At 41.8% G+C, this 25,893-nt stretch overlaps 1 protein-coding gene across 22 annotated transcripts in view; it reads left to right on the top strand.

The window, feature by feature from the left end:
- Positions 1–22,519, top strand: part of Dyrk1b (dual specificity tyrosine phosphorylation regulated kinase 1B) — a 45,760-nt gene extending 23,241 nt beyond the window's left edge. For 5 of the 22 annotated variants that reach the window (XM_020181835.2, XM_074058683.1, XM_074058665.1 and 2 more), the window contains 3 exons: positions 13,487–13,639; positions 13,909–13,984; positions 21,513–22,519. The gene's annotated coding sequence lies outside the window, so the exon portion shown is untranslated. Of the gene's footprint in view, positions 1–13,075; positions 13,202–13,439; positions 13,640–13,860; positions 13,985–18,892; positions 18,966–21,512 lie in introns of all 22 variants that reach the window. The other 17 variants (XM_074058684.1, XM_074058675.1, XM_074058682.1 and 14 more) reach the window with 14 other exon arrangements.
- Positions 22,520–25,893: the final 3,374 nt, after the last annotated feature.

The raw sequence follows: 25,893 nt of genomic DNA, 5'->3' as shown, positions 1-25,893 counted from the left end.
AGCTTGCACCTGTTCAGGGCACCTGATTGATGGTTCCTTCAAGCAAAAGGGCTCCTTTTTCGGCAGCCTTCAGAACCATCTCTGGCTCTCTTATATAAGCAGGTATCTTTCTTCCAACTCCAGTCCTCACCCACCCCCCACTGCACACATTTCTTTGCTTTGCCAATAGGACTGGTTTTAAATAAGGGGCAATTAAGCTTTGTCCAACAAAGTCCTCTGTGTCTTGGCCCTGCTGGCTGGACCAAGGTCAACTTGACTGAGCTGAGAGCAAGGGGGAGGGTAGCAGGAGATCAGGTCACAGAGGCAAATGGAAGATAGATTGTATGAGGTTCTATAAGCAATGTGTGCATGTATGTATGTGAGGAGAGCTTGAGATTTATCCTAATAGTGTAAATTTTAAAATCCTTTTCAAAATTGTGAGGCATAGATATTTGTGTGTGCATATATATATATATGTAGACACACATGCACACTTATTATATTCAGTCAAAACATTATACAGTGTTCACACATTAGCCATCACAAAGGTAGGAAATGGAGGGGCAGGCATGATGGCACATGCCTGCAATCCCAACTACTGGGCATGTGGAGGTCGAGAGGATCATGGCTTAAGGCCAGCTGGGGAGAAAAGTTAGCGAGACCTCCATCTCAACCAACAAGCCTGGCATAATGGTGTGCCTGTAATCCCAGCTACAGAGGAGGTATAGGTAGGAGGATTGCAATCCAAGTTGGCTCAGGCAAATGTGAGGTCCTATATGATAAATAACTAAAGCAAAAATGGTGCATACACTCAAATGATAGAGCAACTTCTTACCAAGCCACAAGGCCCTGAGTTCAAACCTCAGTACTGCCAAAAGAAGAAAGGAAGGGAAGGAGGGAGGAAGGGAGGAATTTTAGTTGCTCAGCAGGCATATTTGTCTAGTAGCTATCATATTGCACCATGTAGATAAATAAAATCTGTATCAGCTGGGCCCCTATAATCCCAGCTATTTGGGAGGTGAAGACAAGATCACAGTTTGAAGCCATCCCAGTCAAAAGTCAGCAAGCCTCTCTGTAAAAAACCAAGCCTGTGTGGTGGCGCAAAACTGTAATCCTAACTACTGAGGAGGCAGAGATAGGAGAATCATGGTCTAAAGCTTGCCTACATAAAGTTAGCACAAGAGTCTATCTGAAAAACAAAATAAGTAAAAGTACTGGGGTGTGGTTCAAGTGTAGAGCACGCTTGCCTAGCAAGTGTGAGACCCTGACCTCTATCCCCAGTACTGAAAGAAAAAAATGAACATCTTTATCATGCAGAATGTTTTATTAGGCAGTTCTGGGTAGGAAAGAGAAGGAATGTGGGTTCTGGAAGAAAGGAAAGTGTGACCCCTACACTAGCAAGAAATCAGTCAACAGAAACTTCCTGTGACAGTGACCACGTTAGATTTAACACACAAAGCTTCAAAATAGTCATTATAAATATGTTCAAATAAAAAGTACAATGAACGCCTGATCAAATCAAAACTATCAATAAAGACATTGTGAAACAGAACCCAATAGAAATGTGCAGGTGAAAAGAATGACTGAGTGAGCCGGGTGCTGGGGGCTCATGCCTGTAATCCTAGTTACTCAAGAGGCAGAGATTGGAAGGATCATGGTTTGAGGTAGTTCTTGAGACCCCCATCTCCAAAATAACCAGAGCAAAATGGACTGGATGTGTGACTAATGTGGTAGAGACCTGGTTTGTGAGCATGAAGCCCTGAGTTCAAACCCTAGTCCCACCAAAAAAAAAAAAAAAGAATAACTGAATGAAAAAAATCACTAGATCTCAGCAGCAGATTTGACCTACAGCAGAAAGAACTAACAAACTTGAACACAGAGATTATGGAAGCCAAAGGACAGAGAGAAAAAAGAATGATGAACAATGAACAGAGCCTCCAGAAACATGTAGGATGCCATTATGCAAAACAAATACATGTAATGGGAGTGCCAGAGAACAGAGAAATAAGCAGAGCAATTGTTCTAACAATGACAGCTGAAAACATCCAAGTTTATTGCAAAACAATAATATACCTATTCAGGAAGCTCTATGAACCCCAAGGAGGATAAGCAAACAGGTCCACAAACTGACACATCATAGTAAAAATGCTGAAGGCAAAGACAAGGAGAAAAACTTGAAAGCAGAAAAGAAAATAACTCAGCCAGGTGCCAGTGGCTCACATTTGTAATCCTAGCATTTTGGGTTGCTGAGATTGGGAGGACTGGGGTTCAAGGCCAGCCCAGGGAAACAGTTCTTGAGACCCCCATCTCCAAAATAACCAGAGCAAAATGGACTGGAGATGTGGCTCAAGTGGTAGAGCACCTTCTCTGCAAGTGTGAAGCCCTGAGTTCAAACCCCAGTCCCACCAAAAAGAAAAAAAAAAAAAGAAAGAAAAGTAAAAGCTGCACTATGTAAAGGGAACCCTAATAAGACTAACAGCTGACTTCTCAGCAAGAACAATGGAGGGCATGAGACAATGTACTCAGATAAACATCAGGGCCAGTGGAGTGGCTCAAGAGCTAACAGACCTACCTAGCAAGTGTAATGCCTTGACTACAAACCCTACCCACCAAAAAAAAGTTAAGGAAGAATCCTATATCTAACAAAGTGACCTTTCAGTAATGAAGGCAAAGTAAAGACTTTCGCAGATAAGCAAACACTGAGACAATTGTTGCTTCTAGACCCACCTTACAAGAAATGCAAAAGGAAACTTCAGGATGAAAGCAAAATGTCTGAACCCACTTGAAAAAACAGAACAACAATAAAGACTATGGAATTCTAAAAGACAGTAAATGCAGATTTTTCTCCTTTCTTCTCAATTGACTTTTAATTTATTTTCTAAGACAAGATCTCACTATGCGGCCCAGGCTGGCCTCAAACTCGTGATCCTCTGCCTCAGCCTCCTGAGTGCTGGGATTACAGATGCGCACAATTATTCCTGGCTCTCTTCTCGATTGATTTAAGTTTTTAGCTGGTTATAAATTATACATATGTATGATATATATCATATATATCAAATTTTGGAGCCAATACAAAGCTACATTGTTATACTGCATGCTTATATATACTATGTAAGTGTAGAGTAATATATAATGATAATATAACAATATATAACTATATCACAATACTATTTGTCTATAATGTTGGGTCTATAAATATTTGCCTAGGCTGGCCTCAAACCATGATCCTCCTGATCTCAGCCTCGAAAGTAGCTATGATTACAGGATTGAGCCACCAGCACCCGGATAATATACATACCTTTCAACCCATTTAATTCTCACAATTCAGGGTGGTAGATATTAGCTATTATTTTGTCCATTTCACAGATGAGGAAAGCAAGGTGACCCTTGCTGAAGGTCAGCTTGGTAGAAGTTGCAGGACTCCAATCCAGGCTGGCTGGCTCTACCCTCCTTGTGTGTCATCTCAGAGGGAGCAAAGAGGGTAGTGAATGGGCAGGGGACAGGTAGCAGAAGGAGAGTGACTAATATTACTCCTTCCTGACACTTCCCCTGAAGCTCAAGACAGAGAGGACCAGACCCCAGTCATCCCTCCCGCTCACCACTGCTACCTTCAGATCCTCCTTCTCTTGAACCAAGGTGCTGCAAATGGTCAAAGGAGCACATGTTATAAAAGTCAGACAGCAGGAGCCAGGTGTGGTGGTACACACCTGTAATCACAACTACAATAGAGGCACAGGAAGTAGAATTGCAGTCTGAGGCTGGGTAGGTAAAAAACAGGAGGCCCTATCTGAAAAATAACTAAAGCAAAAAAAGAATAGACTGGATCAATTGGTAGACTGCCAGCCTGTACCAAAAAAACCCAAAACAACAACAACAAAAACTCATCTGAGTACACACAAGAAGGGTGAGGAGGAGACGTAGGTTTGAGGCTGGATGCCTGGCTCTAATGGTAGAGCTCCTGCTTAGCAAGCATAAAGCCCTGAGTTCAAATCCTAGCACCGCCCAAAACATTCTTTTCAATGAAGACTGTCTTAACAACAGACAAAAAAAAAGCTTTACAAAGTAATCAGAGATATCGAAGATTTTTTTAAAAAATAAACCTTTAACGTTTCTAAGGGCATTTGGGGAGAGATCACTTTTTGAAAAATAAACTTAATTTTAGAATAGTTTTAAGTTTACAGAAAAATCAAGAAGACACACACATAAAAATCCATACAATGATTTATCTGAATGTGTGGCCGAAGTGGTGCAAAGCACAGCTAAGGCCTTTCTTAGATCTAATTTGTAATTTCTTCTTTGATCTATTCGGATTTTCTTTTACTTATGCCATGTGTTGTAATGGTAACAGTTCCATGCAAAATCCTTCCTTTTCCTCTACCCTTAAATTTTTCTCCCTATAAAACAGTGGGGGAAAAAAATTCTCTGCCCAGCAGGTGCTGCTGGAGATCCAGACCTCGATCCTGATTGGACATCAGGGGTAAGAGGCGGGCCTTACGCGATGAGTGACGTACTGGTGGTGGAGCGGGGAAACTGGAATAGATGCGTCGGGTGGAAAGCGGGCCGGGGCGGGCGGCCGGGTCTCGGTCCCCATCCACTCGTGTTTAACGGCCAGTTTGTGGCCTGGGAAGCAGCAGACCCTGAGCACAGAGGGGAGGAGGTTGCCCGAGGCAGGGCAGAGAAGAGAGGGCCGCCCCTGACAAGGAGCCAGGCACCATCTTTCATGTCGTACGAGTGGCGCCCCCTGGAGGTCAAAGTTGGCGGTGTCCTGGAACCAACAACTAGGCGACAGCCGTAGCCCTGTTTCAAAGATGCCTTAAGGAATCCTTCAGTTTTTCTTGGAAAGGACTGGAAGGGCCCTGGTTCTTGGAAGGAAAAAGGGCATCTTTACAGGCTCATCTGCAGCAGGGGCGGAGATTTTGGATGTGTTAGGTCGCCTCCAGCCCCAGAAGCATTGGGGACAAATGAACTTGATGGTTCCCTTATTCTCTTGCCCTTCTGTCTCCCGTCCTCCATAGTTCAGGCCAGGGTAAATAACCCAGTGTTGCTGGGCATGGTGATGCACCTCTGTAATCACAGCGCTGCAGAGGCTGAGGCACGAGAATCACAAGCTGCAAAGTGAGATCCGGTATCAAATAACAAAAAGAAGAAACAGGAGGGGAGGGAAGGGAAGGGAGGCAGAGAGGGAGGGGAGGGGAGAGAGAGAGAGAGAGAGGAGAGAGAGAGAGAGAGAGAGAGAGAGAGAGAGAGAGAGAGAGAGAGAGAGAGAGAGAAGGAAATTGAGATGTCCTGCTGGCCCGTTCTCCCAGAAACTTTTAATAACACTTTATGAACTTTAGACTTTCAGATTAGGTTTGCAACTATCAGATTTCTCTCAGATCTATTACAGGTTTTTTGAAATTCTTTTTTTTTAAATTTTAAAGCAATAAAACTTTTTGCAGCTTCATCGACACATTCTTGACATTCTGTAACCTGCACATATTTCAAGTTTCACATTGTAGCAGCAGCTTAAGGAAGAAGGAATTCACCTACCATACAATTCACTTTTAATGTTTACAATTCGGTGACTTTTAGCATATTCCAAGGGTTGTGCAACCACCAGACCAGCTAATTCCAGAACATTGTCATTCCCCAAGAAGAACCCTCACAGCCATGAGCAGCCCCTCCATTCCCTCCCCCACCCAGCCCACGGAAACCACTAACCCACTTTCTGTCTCTGTGGGTTTACCTATTCTGCACATTTCACATAAATGAAATCACAGAATACGTGGCTAAAGTATAAAAATTGATGAGTTTGTACATATGACATGTGAAACCATCACCGCAATCAAGATAGAATGAAAACTATGACTCCTGTGGTTAGACATTTGAGAACTTTCTAAAGCCTAGAGATTTATATGTGACCATTCACCCGAAAAGAAATGTAGACAGGAATCCACAACTCCTTACATTTCGTTCGTTTCTTTATTTTCTAAGGAACCTTTCACTCAACCTTGGGTGGAACGGATGTGGTTACAGATTCCCTCTAATTCTTTATGTGTTTATACCCAATAAGTACAAAAATTACAAGACAACTTCAGTCAACCAAGTTTTTTCAACTTGGATTTCTTTTTCCAACAAAAAAGACTGGGGAACTGGCAATGGTAATGAACCTATTTATTTTATTTATTTGGGGGAGGGTGGGACTGGGGTTTGAACTCAGGGCTTTGCTCTTGTAAAGCAGGTGCTCTACCACTTCAGCCACACCTCCAGTCCATTTTGCTCTGGTTATTTTAGAGATGGGGCACACTTGCAAACTATTTGCCCAGGCTGGCCTTGAACTGTGATCCTCCCAAGCTCAGCGTCCCAAGTAGCTAAGATTATAGGTGTGAGCCCTGTCACCTGGCTTGATCACAATCTTACTATTAAAAAGTGGAATTCAAACCTAGAAGGTAACACACATGCACAGGAAGTCAATGTGAGTCAACTTCCTGTATAGCTATCCTTATCTCAACCAGGAAAAACCCTTGTTCCTTCCTATTATTGCTTATACTCTCTCTTCAGCAAAATTAGAAATAAGGGCAAAATAGTTTCTGCCAGGTATCGAGGGGGTGGGGGGGAGAGGGAGGGGGCGGAGTGGGTGGTAAGGGAGGGGGTGGGGGGAGGGGGGAGAAATGACCCAAGCATTGTATGCACATATGAATAAAAAAGTGGAATTCAGGTTGATAACCATTAAAGGAGAAAAAGTGTTTTTCATAAACTCAAGGGTATTGCAGTAAGGGTGTAATAGTTATGAGTAAATGTGCATCAAAATAATAGCAAATATTCACCAAGAGAAGTTAAAGGAGCACAGGCGAGGATTAGAAGCAAGGGTATGGAGGGCTTGAATTCACCTGGTTCAGAGCCTCTGGGATCAAAACTCTCTGCAGACCTTCTCTGGGCTCGCCCAGGGCTCGGGAGTGAGGGCGGAAGGCTGAGAACTAACAGCCATATTTTAAAATGCCTTTAGGAACCCTTCATTGATTTTTTTCTTTCCAATAACTAGGCCAAGGAAGGGCGTGGACTGGCACATCTATAATTGGGGTGGACATCTTTGGAAGTGTCAGGCTGCCTCCAGCCTCAGAAAGATTGGGAACAGATGCGGTTAATAACCTCAGAAGATTTCTGGAAGGTCTTGGTCTCACCCTGGTTCTCTGGAGTATGTGGCCTGCGGAAACAAAGCTCAGAATCAATGGGGGGAGTTAGGATACATGATTAAGGGTATTAATTGCCCAGGCACAGTGGTTCACCCCTGTAATCCTAGCTACTTGGGAGGCTGAGCTCAGGAGGATCACAGTTCGAGGCTATCCTGGACAAAAAGTTCAAGATACTCCATCTCAACCAGTAAAAGGCTGGATGTGGTGGTGCATGCCTGCCATCCCAACTAGGTGAGAAGCATAAATAGGAGGACTGCAGTCCAGGCTAGCAGAATATAAACAGTGAGACCTCATCTTAAAAATAACCAAAGCAAAAAGGACTGGAGATGTGGCATAAGTGATAGAGCACCTGCCTAGCAAGAGCAAGGTACTGAGTTCAAACACTAGTGCTTCCAAAAAAAAAAAAAAGGAGTATTAATCAGCCCCTGGTCTGGGATGAATTAGGAGCCAATGCAGTTAGCAATCCTAAAACTTCTTCAAAGAGATTCTGGTCTTTGACTGGCAAAGAGTATCCAACTCCAACATGTCACAGAAATAGAGGAGGAACTCTGCACAGTGTTAAGATGCCCCTGGCCTCCAGAGGGAGAAAAGCCAAAGTCACTACAACCTCGAGTTCTCTCCCTAGAGGTCTCCTGTGTTGGATTTGCCAATTGTAGACTCTGCTGCTGAGAGGATTGGGTGGACACGTGTGGCTGACCATGACAAGCAGGGGGCTCTAGTGACCTCTTTTCCTCTTGTAGATGGTTAGGCTTACTTAGAAGGTTTTTGGCAATCTATAGAGAGGTCCTCAAGGGTTTTTCTCTGTGCTGTCTCACCCTGGCCTGTCCTGGCTGATAAGTGAAGAGGAAGGCCAGCTCTACTGGCCAGCCAGAGTGAGGGAATGGTCCCCCCACTGATCCAATAGGCCCATAGGTTCTTGGAGAAAATACCCCTATGGCCCTACTGTCTTTGAATTCTCCCGCCTGGACCTTCCAACCCCTGGAAACAGGAGTGCCATATTGTGGGAGCGGTCAGGACAGTGACAGGCAGCTGGGAGGGATGGACAGAGGGTGTGGGGTAGTTATGGTTCATGAAGCCCCTCCATCCTCACCAGTCTGGAGGATCCCAAAGAACCCATGGCCACCTAGGGGTGTCTTCAGCAGGCCCCTTCTCTATCATCTTCCTTAGACTCTCCAGGCCCAATAAACAGTAGTGCCATGGAAACTGGGGCAAACAGGCATCCCTAGGAACCCCCCTCCCCAAGTTCTTAGAAACCATTATGTCCCAATTTTTCTCTGTCACTTCCCAGTGGCTCCTTTTGAACACTGTGGCTTTTCTACCTCCACTCTGTGGAGCTAGCCAGGAGTTGGGGAGGTGGTAGGAATTTAGGTTGACCCTGGTGGTAGAGCCAGAAGAAACAATAGTGAAAGAAGTTCCAGAGGGCACCCATTTGATCATGCTGCCCTCTGGCCCTGCAAACCTAGGGTAAAGGAATAGGCTGAGGGTGGAGTAGGTGGTTGAAAATCAGGGTGACTAGGAAGGCCTCATTCCTTTTGTATATTTTGTATTGCCCGATGCTTGTCAACCTATTCTGAAACTGTAGATGGGAGGAAACACATGCTCTTACTCATCACAGTGGAGTCAAGGGTGGAATTCGTGTGGCGAATGGGCTACTTTGAGTAAGCCAACCTGGTACATCTACATGAAGCAAGTCCAGGACTAGGCATTTTATAATGGTCTCAGAGACCCCAGAAAAGGGTTGGTTCTTACAGAGAAGAGGACAATAGCCAGGTAAGCCAGGATCTAGTAAAATGTAAAAACTCACCTGCCACCTGCCTCACTAGAAAACAAATAGTTCTGGAAAACTGGGTTCATATTTGGCCCAGACAAATATGACAGACTTTCTGACTGGGGTCAGATGGAATGTCAGTGTAGTTTTTTTTTTTTTAAGTAGGATGTCATTGAAAAGGGATAGAATGGCAGGCAGCTATGCAAAAGAGCATAGTGCCTCAATGTAGTTTTGATTTGCACTTCTGTAATGGATAAAGATGGGGAATATTTTTTCATGTGTTTATTAGATATTTGTACTTCTTCATTTGAAAAGTGTCTGTTCAGTTCATTTGCCCATTTATTGATTGGATTATCTGCTCTTTGGGTGTTAAATGTTTTGAGTTCTTTATATATGTAGAATATTAATCCCTTTGTTAGAGGGATACCTGGTAAAGATTTTCTCCCATTCTGTAGGCTGTTTCTTCACTCTGTTGACTATTTCTTTGTCTGTTCAGAAGCTTTTTAATTTGATGCAATCCCATTTGTCAGTTTTTGCTATTATTTCCTGGGCTACTGGAGTCCTACTCATAGGTCATTGCTGATACCCAGTTCTTGAAGTGTTTTCCCTGTGTTTTTCTCTTGTAGTTTCAAAGTTTCAAGTCTTATGTTAAGGTAGACCAACGGTATACAATGGAAGACTTGGAAATAACCCAGGCAGCTACAGTGAACTGATTCTTTTTTTCCAACTCTTTCTTTTTTCATTTTTTATTGTGTGACATTTATTTAGCATACTAAATATGGCATTCTTGAATTCACCCCCTCCACTACTCTCCTTTATCCCCTCCTCCCCACATTTCTGGAATACTTTCAACAGGTATAATTTTTGCATTTGCATACAGGTGTACACAATATTTGCACTGTATTCATCCTCCTGCCCCTTTTCCCCATCACCTCCCCAGTTGACAAAATTGTCAAAAATATACATTAGCAAAACAACAGTCATCTTTAACAAGTGGTGCTGGTAAACCTGGATTCCACATGTAGATGACTGAAATTGGGTTCCTGTCTCTCAACCTTTACAAAAATCAACTCAAAATGGATGGAAGGAAATCCCCCCTCACCCCCACATACTCTTTGGTTAGACTATGGCTTGAACTCAGGGCTTCATGCTTGCAAAGCAGGTTCTCTACCATTTAGCCACACTGCCAGTCCATTTTGCTCTGGTTATTTTGAGATGAGCATCTCTCAAACTATTTTCCTGGACTGGCCTCAAACCAGATCCTCCCAATCTCAGCCTCCCAAGTAGCTAGGATTTCAGGGGTGAGCCATGGGCTTCTGACTTGGAAGGAGTTTTTAATGAATATTTCTAAGGATTGTAGAGACAATATATCATAATTATTTTCTCTCTCTCTCTCTCTCTCTGTTTTGCAGTACTAGGGTTTGAACTCAGGGCCTACACCTTGAGCCACTCCACCAGCCCTTTTTTGTGATTTTTTTTCTGAGATAGGGTCTCCCAGAACTATTTCTCCAGGCTGGCTTTGAACTGCAATCCTCCTGAACTCTGCCTCCAAGTAGTTAGGATTACAGGTGTGAGGCTGTAATTAACTGGCACCTGGCATCATAATTATTTTCTGTTTATAAAGTTATGCAATTCTGTTTTCCTGATAGCTTGCCTTTCAATTTTACTAGATTTATATATAAGATGTAATTAGTGGCAATAGCTACAATTTTCATTTTCTTCCAAGTTTTATGCAGTGATTTATCTTTTTAAAATGTTTTGATTATGACTTCCATCGAATAACATTTAATATTGGGTTTAATTGAAAATAAATGACCACAGTTTTCTTACAAAGTGTGCTGTTGTATTTTTGTAGATAGCTGAGTTAATGTGTATATAAACACTATAACAGTGCTGAACTATGGTAAGGGGGATTTATTGATTAAATAAATGTTATGTTAAGAAGTTTTGCTTTCACTTCTGTCTGCTGAGGTCTTAAAAAAAGTCACGGACAGTAGTTGAATTTTAGAGGTCTTTTGAGATAAATGTTGTCTGTCTTCCTGGAATATATGAGCTGAATTTTTTTTTTGAGACAGTGTCTTACCATGTAGCCCAGGCTGGTCTCCACCTCTAAATCCTCCTATCTAAGCCTCCCAAGTGCCAGAATTACAGGTGTGCACCACTGCACCCAGCTTGTAGGCAAATTCTGGGGTACCTACCCATCCTGCATTTCTTTGTGTGTGTGTGTGTGTGTGCGCCGGTACTGGGGTTTGAACTCAGGCCCTCACACTAGCAGGCACTCTACCACTTGAGTCATTCCACCAGCCCCCATCCTGCATTTCTGGTATGATAGTATTTATTCATTTTGTGATATGTTGTTCATTATTAGATATGATTTTTGATTAACTGATAAGTCAATATTACTTTTTATTTTCTCTATCTCTGATAATATCACATTTATATTAGTAACATAAGGTGAAATGTACAGCTTTTCTTCCCTTTCTCATTTTAGAATATTTTGTGTAAGATAGAAGTCATCTGTTTGGCAAATTCATCTTTAAAAATTCCTGGATCAGCTGGGTGCCTGTGGCTCACACCTGTAATCCTAGGTACTCAGGAGGCAGAGATCAGGAGGACTGCAGTTCAAAGCCAGCCCTGGGCAAATAGTTTGTGAGACCCTATCTCAAAAAAACCCAACACAAAAAAGGGCTGGTGGTGTGGCTCAAGGTGTATGCCCTGCGTTCAAAACCCAGTACCACACACACCACACACACACACAAATTCCTGGGTCTATTGATTACACCACGGGGTAGATAAATTCCCAGAGGTACAGAAAGACAAAGTCCCATTTCCAAGTTGTAGAGGACAAAGCAAGGCTTATACTCCAGGCCCTTGACATAAGCTCTATCCCCACACACTCCACTGCAATGAATGAGTGAATAAACATATAGGTGCTCTGTGTTAGAGGTCACCATGTTTCAATGCCAGTGGTTTGTTGTCTTGTTCTGTTTTGTTTTTTTGGCACTAGGGATCAAATTTAGGTCATTGAGCTTGCTAGGTAAGCATTCTTGCACTCGACCTACACATCCCAAGTCCTTTCATTCTTTTCAGTTTGTTTTTAAGATAGGGTATCACTCTAAATTTCCCCAGGCTGGCATCAAACAGCAAGTCTCCTATCTCTACCTCCTGAGTAGTTGGGCATATAGGCATATGCCACCACTTCTTACACTGGTTTTTAATAAACAAAACAAATGAAAATATTTCCATATGGAAATAATTTGAAATTTATAGAAAAGTTGCCATAATTGCATGCCTTGTAACTAACTCCCTTTGCTCAGATTCACCAGAGTGATTTGCTCTGTTTGCTTTATGATTCTTTTCCTTGAATCATTTTGGAGAATAAGCTGTATACGTCACACTCCTTTCCCACAAGGACCTGAACACTTTCACATATATTTCCTTTAGACAAGGACCTTCTTTTTCCAATGGCACAGTACAATTACCAAGTTCAACATAGATACAGTAGTAGTAATCAATCAAACCAATTTTACCAATGATGTCCTCAGTAGCAATTATTCTCCTAGTAAAAGATCCAATCCAAGATCTTCTACTAGGGAGAAGGCTAGGATGATTTATGGAGTGATGGAGTAGAGTGACGATATCAGTGTGACCCCATGTTTATATTAATATAAATAAAGATAATCCATATGTATAAGTCATGTTGATACAGGTGGAGTACCCATTATCTGAAATTCTTGGGATCATAAGTGTTTCAGCTTTGAGTATGTTTAAGATGATGGAATGTTTCAAAATTCGTAATCAGATATACTTTGGATGAAACCCAAGTATAAACATGAAATTTATTTCATATACCTATGCACATTACTGAGTGGTGATTTTATACACTATTTTAAATAACTTTATTCATGTCAGTGCTCAAATTTTTTTTGAATTTTGGAGCATGCTGGATTTCAGATTTTTGGGTTAGGGATACACAAGCTGCATGTACTCTTGAGATGAAATGATGAAAATGACATTTTGCCTCTGTAATCTTCTTTCCAAAAGCCATTAATATCATAATGACCATGACAAAAAATCAGACACATTCCAACTAAGTGATATTCTAAAACTTAATTAACTCCTCCAGTCTATTTACCATAACTATTAACTCCTCCAGTGTATTAAGTATAAAGGAAGTCTGAGAAATCAACAAAGTCAAGAGGAGCCTAAGGATATGTGATGATTGAATGCAATGCAGAATGCTGGAGGGGTCCTGGAACAGAAAAATAACAGCAGAGGAAAAGTAAGGAAATCAATTGTGAAGGTGTACCTACTATCTTCACAACTTTTCTGTAACTCCAAAACTATTTAAAAATTTGTTTTGGTAAGGTGATCCACATTTATTTTGGACTTACTCCGTCCCATCTTTGGGATGAATAATTTGCTCCATGAAGCTCTAGTTCCTTTTAGTGGATGATGGTATTTTGAAGTCAACATCTGAGTGCTCTGTGTTTCGTTGTTTGTGATTGTCATTGTTTTAGGCCTTCTGAGCAAAGAGAGCTATGAGATTACCTCGTCTCACCCACAGGTAAGAGGAGAACCACTACCTCAACCAAGAGAAGGTGGGGCAAATTGGAGACTCTGTTCAGGCAGCCAAATGAGGAAGAGGAAAAAATTAAATTATTTTGAAACAGTAACAGTAATAACAGTTGCCACCTTTTGAGCAAGCAGTATGTGCCAGGTATGCTGCTACTATTTTTCAATTTTTCTTCTTTCTTTTACTTAAATTTTATTTCTATTTGGATAAATTCCTATTCAGATTATTTTCCCAGTTTTAGTTACTTGACTTTTAATTATTATAAGAGTGATTTTCCTGTATTCTAAATACAAATCCTTTATCATCTATATGATTTGAAAATATTTTCTCCCAATTTGAAGACTGTCTTTTCACTTTCTCAATAGTATCCTTTGAGACTCAAATGGTGTTTTGGTTTGGTTCGGTTGAGACAGGTTCTCTCTATGCATCCCAAGCTGGCCTCAAACTCAAGATTCACCTGCCTCAACTTCCCCAATGCTGGCATGACAGGTATGCACCACCACATCTGGCACTCAAATTCTTTTTATCACATCCTGTTTATCTTTTTTTTTGTGTGTTGTTCATGCTTTCGCTGTTATGATTAAGAATTAATTGTCAAATTCTAGGTCATGAAGAGCAACCCCTATTCGTTCTTCTGAAGGTGTTTTTTTTTTTTTTTTTGTTCTTGAATTTATGTCTTTGTTCTTTTTGGCTGATGATGTGAGACAGGGGTCCAACTTCATTCTTTTACATGTGGATGTCAAGTGGTCTCAGCACCATTGTTGAAAAGACAACTGTCTTCCAATGGAATCATTTTGGCACCTTATTGAAGGTCCATTTATTCAATGATAAAGAAAAGCTGAAGAAATTCATGACTAATAAGCCAGCATGGCAGAAGGTACTTAAAGAAATCCTTCACACAGATGAGAAAGATAAATGCAAACAGGAAAATATGGGAAAGAGTAAATTTCACTAGAAAAGTCTATTTTTTAAGTGAGGATTAGAAAAGAAACAAAAATTACAAAAAAAACCAAAATGAAAGGACCTTTCAATTATAATTCTGAATGTTAATAGTCTCAATTATCCAACCAAAGATCCAAACTGGCAGATTGGATTAAAAAACAAGACTCAACCTTTTGTTCACTACAGGAAATGCGCATCACTGAAAAAGACAAACGCAGACTTAAAGTGAAATGACAGGAAAAGACATTCCAAGCAAACGGAACCCCAAAGCAAGCAGGAGTAGCTGTACTCATATTGACAGACTTCAACACAAAATTAGTCACAAAAGACAAAGCAGGTCACTGCACATTGATAAAGGCAACAATGACTCACATGGAGTTAACAACTGTAAACTTACATGGGCCAAGCAATTTCATAAACCTAACACTATTGAAGAACCCCAAGACAATAACAGTGGGTGACTTCAATACTCTACTTTCTAAAATAGATAATCATCCAGACCAAAAAAACAAAACAAAACAAAAAACAATAAGGAAACATCAAAATTAAATAACACTATAGATCAAATGGATGTAACAGACATCTACAAAATATTGCACCCAGCAGCTACAGAATACACATTATTCTTAGCAGCCCATGGAACTTTCTCAAAAATGCATCACACTTTAGGACATAAAGCAAGTCTTAAATATAAGGACATGGAAATAACCTCCTGTATTTCACCAGAATACAATGGAACAACTAGAAGTCAACACCAAAGAAACCACAGGAAACATTCAAACACATGGAGATGATAACACACTGCTGAATGACCAGTAGATCATTTGATGAAATTAGGGGAGAAATCTTAGAATTTAAAAGGGTTAGAATTAAATGGAAATGAAAACACAACTTATCAGAGCCTTTGGGACACAACAAAGACAGTGTGAATAGAAAAGGTTATCACTAGGAGTACCTACATTTAAAAAAATCAGATTGATCACAAATAAACAGCTTAGTGACACAACTCAAGCTCATAGAAAAGTGAGAACAAATCAAACTCAAAATTAGTAGGTGGGAAAAAATAAGATCAGGACAGAAATGACTGAAATGAAGATTAATGTTGTCTATTTTTGTCCTGAGTTCATTTATCTGTTTATTAATCATGTTCTCTGTTTCACTTTGGTGTTTATACAGTGCTTCTATGGTTTCCTTTATTTCTTCTTTTGCTTTTTCAAATTCTCTATTTTTGTTGTCTTGGAATTTCTTGAGTGTCTCCTGTACATTTTGGTTGACCATATCCAGTATCATCTCTATAAAATTCTCATTGAGTACCTGTAGTATGTCTTCTTTTGAATTATTCTTGTGGGCCTCATTGGGTTCTTTGGGCTAGTTTATCTTCATTTTGTTGGAGTCTGGATCTGAGTATCTGTTTTCTTCATTCCCCTCTGGTTCCTGTACTAATTATTTTGCTGTGGGGAAACTGGTTTCCCTGTTTTTTTCTGTCTTCCCATCATTGTCCTTGGTGTTGTTACTGTCCCTGTACTGTGTGCAATTAAGTATTTTCTAGCTTGTAATAATGACAATGGTAATATTTAGAATGGAAGGGTGAGAGGAGATGGAAAGCAAGAAGTTAAAGAAAAGGGAGAAACAAATAAACAGACAAGTAGGAAAAAACAAAACAAGGAATCAAACAAAAAAGTTTCAAAGATATAAACAGGGAGTGTTAGTGTACTAATCAACAGTAAGCTGAACAGACATTAGACAGAGAGAGGATTGAAAATCAAAGATAAAAAAATAAAAAATAAGTAAATGAAAGTAATATCTATATATAAAAATGAATTAAAATAAAATGGAAAATAGAAAATTAAAAAAAAAACCCAAAAAACTTCCAAGTTTATATGCAATGCAGTTTCAGTCTTAATAATTTGGGTGTCTGTCTCAATCTCCAGTCCTGGAGTTCATGCCTCAGATGTTGTTCTGTAGTTGTCTCATCAAAGGGGATGCATAAAGTAGAACAAAACTACACACTCACACACACACACACACACACACACACACACACACACACACAAAGCCCCACCAAGTGTCCCCAGTTCAAATGCAATACAGTTTCAGTAAGTTTTTCGGCTTGCAGGTGTAATTCGGTTGTTCTCTCATCAAAGGTAGGGAGAAAAAGGAAAAAAGTGTCTGGAGACAGTTCTGAGAGTGGTATCTGCAACTGTGGCTTGCCTGCCCGCTGCTCTCAGCCTGTAGCTGGCGGCGTTATTTATGCAGATCTCTGGGGTGAGCTAGCACTCACCTGGTCCCACAGGCTTTGTTTGCTCAGAGTTCTCCTGTGCGGGAGCCTCTGCTACAGGCTTTCCCCTTTCCAAGCACTGGGAAAGGTGACACTGCCCCCGCATTGTCAGGCCTGAGTGTTTATTTACAGTTCATGTGGGAGGTGGGTCTTCCCCCCTCTCCTCTGAAGTTTTCCTCCCACTGCCACTTTCAGAAGCTTTCCTGCTCCTGCTTACTGGGTGGTGCTGCTGCTCCTGCCAGCAGCCATGTTTGTTTACAGTTCACGTGGGAAGTGGGTCTTCCCTCCTCTCACAAGCTTCCCCGCTCCTGGTTGCTGGGTGCGCACCCCGCTCCTGCCAGAGCCTCTCTGGCCCGCCTGGCTTGTTTATTTACAGTCCCAGGAAGGATTCCCTTCCCCCAATCTTCAGCGCTCAGTGCGCCCCACCCTCTTTCCAGCGTGTCTTAACTGTTCTTATTGCTTATTACTCAGTTTCTCTTTTTTCCCTGGGTGGACGTCAGTCTGTCCAGGGGGCTATGCTGCTCTGGCCCAGGCTTGTCTGTGGGGGTACTGCGATACCGCGAAGCTCACCTGGTCTGCATCTTTCCAAGCCATATAGGCGCTGGCCACTGGAGGAGGGGCCCTCCTCGTTTCTCCGTTTAATGTGAAGTGGAGATTCTCTGCACCGGCTGGAGATGTGGAGGGGTCAAAGTTATGCCTTTTCTCGGTGATTATGCCTGCAAAGTGTGTCTCCAGCGTCTCTCCAAGATTTCACTATAGGAGGGTCGCTTTCTGCTTCCTACCTCTAGCCGCCATCTTGGAATCCTCGGTTGGGGATTTCTTGAAACCCTGTGGGAGACGGGTCCAGGTTAACTCTTGTTGCCCCCCTGACTGGGGGGTCCTCCCATTGGAGGGGTTGTGGGTTGGCTCACAGGTGCCAACTGGATGCAGAAGAATGCATCTTTTAAGTCCAAGCATAAGAAGCATGTTGCCTCTGCTGGTATCAGGGCCACAAGGTGTATGGATTAGGAACCACAAGGTGCAGAGTCACTGCTGCTTGATTGACTGCCCGGAGATCTTTCACTGGGTGGTAATCATTAGGGCCCGGCTTCTGAACTGGCAGCAAAGGAGTGTTCCAGGCAGATTGACAAGGTCTCAGGATTCCATAGTTTAAAATTCTCTGGAGGTGATGAGATATCCCTTCTCGTGCCCTCATTGGGATTGGGTATTGTCTCACACTTATTGGAGTGACTCCTGGCTTTCTCTCTATTACCACTGGAGGAATGTTGATGGCTAGCCCTAGAGGATTGCCTTCAGCCCATACTCCCAGAACCTCAAAGGGCATCTCTGGCCCCTTTAATGCAGTCTCTACTGAATATAATCTCCACTCTTCTTCCTGGGGAGTGATGAGGGCTAGGACTATAGGGGGCCCTGAGCCAAAGTTCAAAGCCGCTTGTCCCTCCTCCTGAAAACTGATCTGGGCCTGCAGCTTGCTTAGCAGATCTCAGCCCATCAGTGCCACTGGACATTCTGGTATATAGAGAAACTCACGAGTCACAAAATGTCCTCCCAGAATACATTTTTGGGGCTGGAGAAAAGGGAGGTGGGCTTGGATCCCTGTGGTCCCCACAATTGTCCAGTGTCTTTGTGAAATTGGTGCCACCCGTCAGGTCACCATGGAATGCTCAGCACCAGTGTCCACCATGAAATCTACAGGTTGACCCCCCTACTGACATATGGACCATGGACTCTTGGGGGACAAGGAGGAAAGAGCCCAATAGGCCCTAATCTTCAGCTTGTTCAATGCTTGCAAGCCCCACAAAGTCCTGTTTCTCTTTTGTCACTCTGCATCTGGCCTGGAGCTGTGGGCACTCATTTTTCCAGTGTCCTTCTTGGCAACAGAAGGTACATTGATTTTTCTTTAGGGGCTCTGATCCCTGAGGCCGTACTTGTGGGGAGTTTCCTAGGGGCCCCCCTTTGCCTCTTCTTCAGCCTCTGCCCTGAGTGAAACTGTGCCCTCCCTGTCTGTTTATTTCTGCTGCTAGGAGATCTACTTTCTTTTTCATCTTTCGTTCTGCCTCCTTTTGAACTTCCTTGTCTGGGTTAACAAACACCTTGGTTGCCACTTTTAGAAGCTGGAATGCATTCATGCCTTCAAAGTCTTCTAATTTTTGTTACTTTCTTCTAATGTCCCCCAGGTTTTCCCATAAAGGCAGCATTGATCTTGCACTGATTTTCAGGAGCCTCAGGATTGAAGGGAGAATATAGACGGTATGCTTCACATAGTCTCTCATAGAACTGTGCTGGGCTCTCCTCAGACTTCTGTAAGAGCCCTGTGACTTTGTCCATGTTCATGGCCTTCCTTCCCCCTTCTTTTAGACCTGCCATCTGAGCCCCTCTTAGCTCTCTCAGAGCCTCTTTATATCTATGTAAATTGTCTTGGCTTTTTGCTTCATTTGGGTCCCATGTAGGTTTGGCTTCTAAAAAGGCTGTCTGGGCATAGGCTCACACATCATTTGTCCCATTGGGGGCATGAGCTTCAAGCCAATGAAGGGCTGCCTGGACAACTCATCTCCATTCCTCCATGCTGAGGAGTGTTTGGAGAAATTGCCTACACTCCTGCCAGGATGGATTTTGAATTTGGATAATGCTGAACCAAGTTGACCATGGCCTGTGTCTTCTCAGTGTACAAGGGGGTATGATTTTTCCAATTGAGGAGGTCTGTGGTGGTGAAGGGTTGATAAATGAACAAGGGTCCACCCCCTTGCAGTTCACCATTTTGATTATACCACATGGGCCCCCTGGTCTCCCTGAGAGGCATCTGGAATGCTACCTGTGCCATTGAATGGGATTTTGGGTGAGCTCCTGACTGTGCAGGAGGGCTGGTTGAAACTCCTGATGAGGGAGGAGAAGGGAGGTCTCCTGAGTCCTCAGGTTCTGGGTCTGTTGTGGGATCTGCCAGAGACAAGGGCAGCCAAGGCATGGGAGGATAATCTGAGGCATACAGTGGTGGGTACAGGTCAGGATCAGCCTGTTGCACTGGGAGAGGAACCTTTTCTCTCTTTTCCTTTCTTTTAAGAGTCCCATATTTGTAGTCCTTGCCATCATAATCTTGCAACTGTCTTCAAAGCATTTCTTAAGCCAAGGAGGGGGATGAGCTGTCAATGTCTGCCCTATGTCAATGTAGGGGAAGTGGTCAGGATGGCCTGGTGTTCCTGTCACTACCTGATAGACCCTATGTATGGTTTCTCACTCCAGAAATCCCTTGGAAGGCCATCCAACCTTAAAGGACACCCAATCTATTTCACAGACTCTCCAAAGTTTCTGGGGTGTGAGTTCCACACCATAATCACCTGAGTATCCTTTCTTGAAATTGTCAAGCATACATTGCAAAGGAGTCATTTTACTTTGGTTCCCATCCATATAGTTCCCACCCACAAGGAACAAGAGGATCAGGGAGTTTGGAAATGAGGTATGGCGTCCTCAGTTTCTGACACAAAGGGAAGACAAACAACTTTCGCTTTGTCCATCCCTAGGTTCTCTCTTTGTGGAGATATATGAGACATCTCATAGCTGTAGTGAGCCCGTATAAACCCCTGCCCAGTGCCCCAAGTGTGTGTGGGGGGTCACCCTAGACTATATGAGAACACCTCTGGCTTCTGGAAATGGACTCCACACACCATGTGGTGACCAAAGTCACACTCCTTTCATGCTCTCAGTTGCATATCACACATTCATCCAACTCAACAAACCTAGTCTGCAATGTATCCCAGCTTCTTCTTGAATAATCACAGAAACCAAACAACCAGATTCAGGAGTACTAGTGGAAACCTTAGGGGTTGATCATGCCCCTCTTCTATCCTCTCATGGATGGGACTACTCTTATGGACCCAGGTCCTATCTGTTCCAGACGGGTGCCGCTCCAAATTTTCCTGGTTCATGGGGTCTCCACCCAGGTTCTGTTGGCATGTACAGACCTGAGGCTTCAGTATCTGTGGGAGGCTTCTCTCCCTGTCTGGACTAAGTGTCCAGTGGCGCCTTGGCTGGGTTACACCCCCAGGAGTTGGACCACAGTCTGACAGCCAGGGAGGCAAAAATGCCAACTTTGGTCACCCAATGCACCAGAAATATTGTGGTCACAGATACAGGAAACCTTGCAGAGCCTAGCTTGAGGTCTGTGACACTTTTGAGTTTGCAGAAAGCTGCTTGTGGCCCCAGAGTAGGAAATCCAAGGCATGTTCCAGACACATAGTAAATCCCAAAAAAAATAGCCACATTGTCTCCAACAGTCCAAGTGAGCAGGCTGCCTCCTGATCAAGAGAGAAAATGTCCAGTCTTTCACAATTAAATGTGATGTTAGCCAGGGGCATTTTAGTATCTTTTATTAGGATGAGGAAGCTCCCTTCTAATCCCAGTTTTCTGTGAGTTTTGATCATGGAAGGGTTTTGTATATTGCCAAATGCTTTTTTTGGTATGTATTGAGATATTAATGTAGTTTGGGATTTATGGTTTTATTATACTGTTATCTATGGGTTTTAATGGATTCCTTAGGATTTTGTAAATATGAAACCATATTACCTTTAAGTAGAGATAATTTTACTGCTTCATTTCTAAATATTTCTAACTGCATTATATTTCATTTTAGCCAATTCAAGGGTGGCTTACTCTTGTGTTCCTGGAGTAAATCTCACATGGCTGTGTATATAACCCTTTTTTATATGTTTTGCATTTAGTTTGCTATCATTTTATTAGGATTTCTGTGTCTGTACTCATGAAGAATTTCAGCCTGTATTTTTCTGTTTACATTTCAATATGCAGGTAAGACTTGACTGCATAGAATGAACTGAGAAGTGTCATCCTCTTTTCTACTTTTTGAAGAGTTTTTGAAGAATTGATATTCTCTTTAAATGCTTGGTGAAATTCAAAGTGAAGAGATGGAAGATAGCCCCTGGGAAGCAGAAATCTTTGCATTATATTGACTTTCACTGAGATGTTTTCATGGAGCTAAACTCAACTGGAGCTAAGCTGGGACCCAAGCATAACTGGCTGGTTTCTTCTATAATGCTTGATAACTACCTTATTTTAGATTTAAATGTGTAATTCATGTTTTTATTTTCATTGGAAGGTAGTAATTCCATATATGGGGCATGATGGGATGTATGTACTTTATGGAATGATTAACATTTCCAACTCACATACTCATCATTTCTCTGTGATATGAGAACATTTAAAATCTACTCTTAGCAACTGAAGTATACAGATGTTATTATTATAAACACTAGTCACCATGCCGTGCAACACATCACTAGAACTTATTCCTCCTGTTTAACTGTTTAACTTAAACTTTGTACCCTCTGGTCAACAGCTCCCTTTCCACCCCACCCTGTCCACTTAGAGAAGTCAAACTTCAATACATTTGACATTTTTTAGACTCTAGATGTAACTGAGATAATGTATTACTTATTCATTCTACATATCTGCCACTTCATACTGACCTACACCTTCCCCTTTCCTCCTCCATCATACTACACCTGGTAACTTTTGTTTTGTTTTCTACCAGTGTATATTAGGTTTTTCAAAATTCCATGTATAAGTGACATTGTGCAATGCTTTTCTTTCTATGACTGAGTAGTTTCACTTACCATGATGTCCTCTAAGCTTATCCCTGTTGAGACAAAAAAAATGTCAAAATCTCATTCTTCACTAGGGTGGATAAAATTCCATTGTGTATATGCATTAAAAGATTTTTATCCATTTATCCATTGATGGATACTTAGGTTGTTTCCATATCTTGGCTACTGTGAATAAAGCTGCAATGACCATGATAGAGCAAAGCATCTTTACAAGGTGATTATTTCTTGATTGTTAGATATACACCCAGAAGAGGGAGTGCTGGGTCACAAGATAGTTCCAGTGTTAAAGTCTTTAGAATCCTCATACTGTTTTCCACTATGGCTGTGCTCACCACATTCCAACAATATACAGGCATTCCCTTTTTCCTTAATCCTTGTTAACAATGAAATTGTGGTATTGGGAGTGTCATGAGGGAGATGACACAACTCAGATGTCAAAAGGCATGGCAAAATTTACTTCTTCTGTTCCACAGACAGAGTCCTGTTAGTAAGCACATGGGTGGGAGGTCCACTCAGATTTGATCTCTAACAAAAGTCTGTCCTTCACCCTGATTGAAAGGGTTTTGGGTTCACAATCTTCACAATCAGCTAATTTGAAAGGGGGACACATGGGACAAGTGACCTTGTGGTAGAGAGGGCAAAGATTTACTTGAACAACAGTTGCCTTAAGCAAGCTGTTTTTGAAACAAGCATATCTGGAGATAATAGGAACTTGTTCAGCTATGAAGAACAGCCCTTTGTTTAAAACAGGAATTTACAGTTTGAAGTGATATCTCACAAGGCTCACAGCCAACAATTTGGAGCAACAATTGACATCTGCACAATGATAATATACTATATATGAACCCCTTTGACAGAAAAGACCTGACTTTTGTTGATTTTTACATCTTCCCTATCATTTGACTTTTTTGTCAGTACTGGAGTTTGAACTCAGGGCTTCACACTCACTAGGCAGGTGCTCTATTGCTTGAGCCATTCCTCCAGTCCTCTTTTGATTTTTTTCTTTATTTTCTCACTTTTACATTTACTTACATGTGTATACATTGTTTGTGCCACCTCCTCCTCCTCCCCTACCCCTTTTGACTTTTTGATAACAGCCATTCCCACAGGTATGGGAATATCCCATAGTACTTTTGATTTGCATTTCCTTGATGATTGATGATCATAGACCCGTTGGTGAGCTTTGTCTCTTCTTGGAGAAATGTCTCTTCAGGTGTTTGTCCATTTCTAGAAAATTATTTGTTTTGCCACTATTGAGCTGCATGAGCTTTTCATGAATTTGGGATGTTCACTTCTTGTCAGATAGATCTGTAGTTTGCAAATTTTTCCCAAATGGCAAGCAGCTGTCTCCTTGTGTTGTTTCCTTTGCTGAACAGAGCTGTTAAGTTTGACGACCTCCCATTTACTTATTTTTGCTTTGTATGCTGAGCTTTTGATGTGATATCCAAAAAAACAGTCAAGGCCAATGTCTAGGACCTTCCCCCTAAGTTCCCTTCTGGGAGTTTTAAAGTTCCTGGTTATATATCCATTTTTAGTCTATTTTTGTGGATGGCATGAAATCAAACTTCCTTCTTGTGCAAGCAACTATCCAATTTTGCCAGAACAAATTACTGAAACTATTATTCTTTCCCCATTTGTCCTCTTGGTGCCCTCATCAACAGTTAGCTGGCCATAAACATGTAGATTTTTTTCTATTTTTGTTCCATTTGTCTCCTGCCTGTTTTACTGCCGGTATCCTGCAGGGTTTTTTTTTTTTTTTTTTTTTTTTTTTGTTTTTTGAGGTTGTGTCTTGCTAGGAACACAGACTGGCCTCAAACTAGTGATCATCCTGCCTCTGCCTCCTGAGAACCAGGAGGATTACAGGTGTGAACCACCACACACAGCTACCATGCAGGTTACTGTATGATAACTATAGCTTTGTAAATATAAGTTTAGTTTTGTAATATAATTTTAATGAGCATGTATGATGCCTGCAACATTTTCTTCATCAGAATTGTTCTAGCTATTCAGTCTTTTATGGTTTTATAAAATCTTTGGAATCATCATTTCTATTTCTGTGAGAAGTGACATTGCAATTTTGGTAGTGATTGCACTGAATCTGTGTGGGTTTTTTTGGGAGTATGAATTTTTTTTTTTTGATGCATGAGGCTTGAACTCAGGGTCCCACAATTGTTAGGAAAGCATTCTATCACCTGAGTGACTCCACCGGACCTTTTTTTGTGTTTGGTGTTTTTGAGATAGGGTCTCTTGATCTATTTGCCCATGACAGCCTCAAACCATGGTTCTCCTGATCTGTGTCTCACACTTGGCATGAGCCACCATAGTTCACTTAGTATGGACATTTTAACAATATTAATTATTCAGATCCATGAGCATGAGCTCAAGAAATAGTTCTATTTATTTTTCAATTTATTTCATCAAGGTTACCCTTTTCAGTGCAGAGAACTTTCACTTTTTTGGTTATATTCCTAGGTTTGTGGGGATTTTTGATGCCATCACAAATAAGGATCATTCTCTTTTTCACTTAGACCATTATTTCTGTATTAAAATGGTACTGATTTTCTTTTGGCTGGGGATGTAGCTCAGTGGAAGACCATGTGCGAGCATGTGAGAGGCCCTCAGCACCACAAGGAAAGTAGTTATGGATATATAAAGACTTCCTAGTCCTGGCTGGGTGTATGGTGCATGCCTATAATCCCAGCCACATGGGATGTAGTAGTACAAGGGTCATTGTCTGGGCCAACCTCAGACTATGAGGACCCTACCTGAAAAATAAACTAAAAGCAAAAGGGGACAGAGGTATGGCTCAAATGATAGAGCACTTGCCTAGTAAGTGCAATGGCCTGAGTTCAAACAGCAGTACTGTCAAAACAAAAAGATTACCTATTACCCTTTGTGTGGGAAATCCCTTCCAGACTCTCAGGTCCACTGTTTGTTGTGTCAACTCCCAGAGGCAGGTGAGTGACAAGCCTGACTATCAAGCAACAGCTTGAAGAGTGATGGCAAACCCCACCGAGTGAAAGAGGACTGTGGTTGGTCCCCTTCTGTGCATGCTGGGTGGATGTGGCCCCTGGAAACCTTGATACCTGATTTTGTATCCTGCAACTTTACTGTATTCATTTATTACTCTAGCAGCTTTTTTATGGACACTTTGAGGGTTTCACATACAGGATCATGTCATCTGCAAGTAAAGAGAGGTTTCCTTATTCCTTTTTCTTGGATGCATTTTATTTCTTTTTCGTGTCTAATTGCTGTTCCTGGTATCTTTTGTGATACTGTGATGTAGGGAGACCCACATGCACCAGCCCCTTCCACCCTGCCTAATATTTCAGTTCAGTCATTGGAAACTGGGTAAAGATTTTGGCTGAGAGCATCTGACATGTGATAAGTCCTACATAATGATGTCCTTGCTATGTTCAGACAGTTTAGTGAGCTTGTCACTCACTCCTTGTGTTACAGAAAGATTTTTCCTCCTTTTTTACTTGATCTCTCTCATGGAACTTCCACAGCCATCTTGGTGATGGACTCTTACTTTATTACCCCTCTAAAGCAAAAACAAAACCCTG

This window comes from Castor canadensis, chromosome 16 (genome assembly GCF_047511655.1).
Source record: "Castor canadensis chromosome 16, mCasCan1.hap1v2, whole genome shotgun sequence".
Lineage (NCBI taxonomy): Eukaryota > Metazoa > Chordata > Mammalia > Rodentia > Castoridae > Castor > Castor canadensis.
This window is presented reverse-complemented; position numbering and strand designations above follow the sequence as displayed.